The sequence below is a fragment of the Olea europaea genome, chromosome 16 (genome assembly GCF_002742605.1).
Source record: "Olea europaea var. sylvestris chromosome 16, O_europaea_v1, whole genome shotgun sequence".
NCBI lineage: Eukaryota > Viridiplantae > Streptophyta > Magnoliopsida > Lamiales > Oleaceae > Olea > Olea europaea.
In genome coordinates this window covers 11,846,657-11,849,238 of record NC_036252.1, presented here as the reverse complement: position 1 = coordinate 11,849,238, position 2,582 = coordinate 11,846,657, and positions in this window count along the sequence as shown.

The window sequence follows — 2,582 nt, the reverse complement described above, 5'->3', positions numbered from 1 at the left end:
TTTAAAATAAACTTCGCCCCTTAAAATTTGCGTAGTTTGATTATTAATTTTGCATCTAAAAGTTTGAGAAGACTAAAGATTATGCTAGCATAATCTCTTGGTTGGAGAGATATTTTATTTTGCCACTTGATCTTTTGGATTGTACAAAATCTTTGTTTAAATAGAAGACTCTGTTTGGTGTAATTTAAAAACTAAATTTGGATAAAAGTTGATGAAATGTGCAATTAAAAAATTATAGACCCCATGAAATTCGTTTAAAATTAATTACCAATTTTGATTTAGAGTTTTATAAAATTTTACGTTAGACCAATCATGAACTAACGCCAATTTCAGAAAAATAAAAGGATTCGGCATTTGATCTTTTCATTAAGATAAAGATGTTATTTATTTAAATATTTTAGCATTGCTATGCTTACTAAAATAAATAAATAAATAAATAAATATATAGTAAAAATTGGATTAACAAATCACCTCATCTAACTATGATTTTCATCTCTTAACATCTTTGGTTTCGATGCTTAAACTTGGAGTAAAAGGGGAAAAGCTATTTCAAAGGAAAATATTTGAATTGCATGCTTTCTTTTCAAAAGCGGTGGTATTTATAGATTTCCCTCCAAGCAATGGGGTTATTTGGTCTTTTGAGGTGGGTGACAAATGATGGCTTCTTATTAGCTATCTTGTAATTGATTCTGTTAAGAGTATTTGCAGAATTTGCAGCTCAGTCTTCCCTTTTTTCAGTACACATCCCTTTTTTCAATATTTGCAGCTCAGTCTTCCCCATATTTGCACACTAGTCCTTCAACTTTGAACTTGTACATTTTAGTCCTCAAAATTTGAATTTTCTTTCAATCACGCCTTCCAAAATTTGCAACATTTGGTCCTTAAACTTTAGGCACTTGTATGCTTTGGTTCCCGATTCATTTTTTGTGCACTTTTGATCCTCTTTTCCTTCATTTAGTCATTTTCTCCTTCAATTTGGGATTTTGACCTACAAACACCATAATTACACAATTATGAACAAGAATTCGTTCAATTTCATCAATAAATAGCTCATTAAAGTGTCTAATAAGTGTTAAAAACACACTTATCAAACACCCTCAAACTTAAGCTCTTGCTCGTCTTGAGCAAGATTTCTCCTAACATAATCGTGCAATACTTGTAAAGAACCAACAACGTTAGATTTCCCATCAACACATTCGGGAGTGTAAAATTGTGTAATCAATTCACACCTATGCTTCTGAATCATGCTACCAAATATAATGTAAGCTTGTCCAATGCTTGATTGTGTATGTGTGTGCATAGTCACATATAATCATTATTAAAATTAGGAAACAATTATCAAGATGGAAAAAATTTCAAATTAGCTCCAACTCGACCCTTTGTGGTCAAATATTTTCCTTTCCCTCTCGTGAAATTCACACCAAAATATGGCAATTTCATTATCTTCCCCAAGTGTAAAACTAAAGGTTGCTCTCTAATCACTCATTTCTTTATTCGCTCTAGTTTTGTTGGGTCTAACTAGCAATATCAATCTCTAATCATGTGATGATTCTCCATTAATAAGTGCTTCCACATTCAAGTTTATACTCAACAATTCAAACCCACTAGTTAACTAAGCCCAAATATCAATCACAATTTCATATCAACAATTTTATTTATTATTTATTATTTTTTTTGTAGCCAAATGCCATGTTTTACCTCGCTCATTTAAACTTTCTTCTTAACCCTTATAGCGAGCTTTAGGCTGATAATTCCTCAGTTGTTTAGTCCAAAGGATACCAAATTTTAAAATATCCTTATGGACTTAATAACACGAGTAAAAAAGGCTACGAACTGAGGCCCAAGATTCAATAAGTGCAATAATAACTTTTTTTTTTTTTTTAGCATTAACAAATATAGGGTTTAGATCCCTAGCATATAGTCATTACCTAGTTTATACTTGGTTGACACTCTACACTAATATTTTCAACATGCACGGAATCAACACACTTCTAGATAATCCATTACCGGTTCGACCACTCCCAAACTTATCTCACAATATGTTTAAATGAAAGAGAAGTGAAAATATGATTGACATAAATTTATGCACAGCTTAACCTAGTTCAACAAATTCAAAAATTTCTCCATCAATCAACCATTTCCAAATCTAGACAACAACTAATCGTGACTAGTGTGCTCAAATTATTTAAAATCTCATTTTCGTTGAGGACATCCCACCACCTGACCTAACCCGACCCAAGATGCTCATCTTCAGAATCTAGAGAAGAAGCATACTTATCAGTCCTGGAGTGAAGCCAAGGAAGGGATCCATTAAATTAGCTTCAACATTAAATTTCCCTTACGTGAGATGCATAATCTAACTTTTCAATTTGTCACGTGGGCAAAACACCATAGTTAATCCACTTTATATGAAAAATTTATTGATTTCTTTTTTATTTTTTTATTATCTTATTTGTACTTTTATTTACTTTAATACAACGTCGATTAATTTTATGTTTTTAACAAAGTTTTAGGACCAAAAAAAAATAAAATAAAATAAAATAAAATAAAAAAAAAATATATATATATATATATATATATAT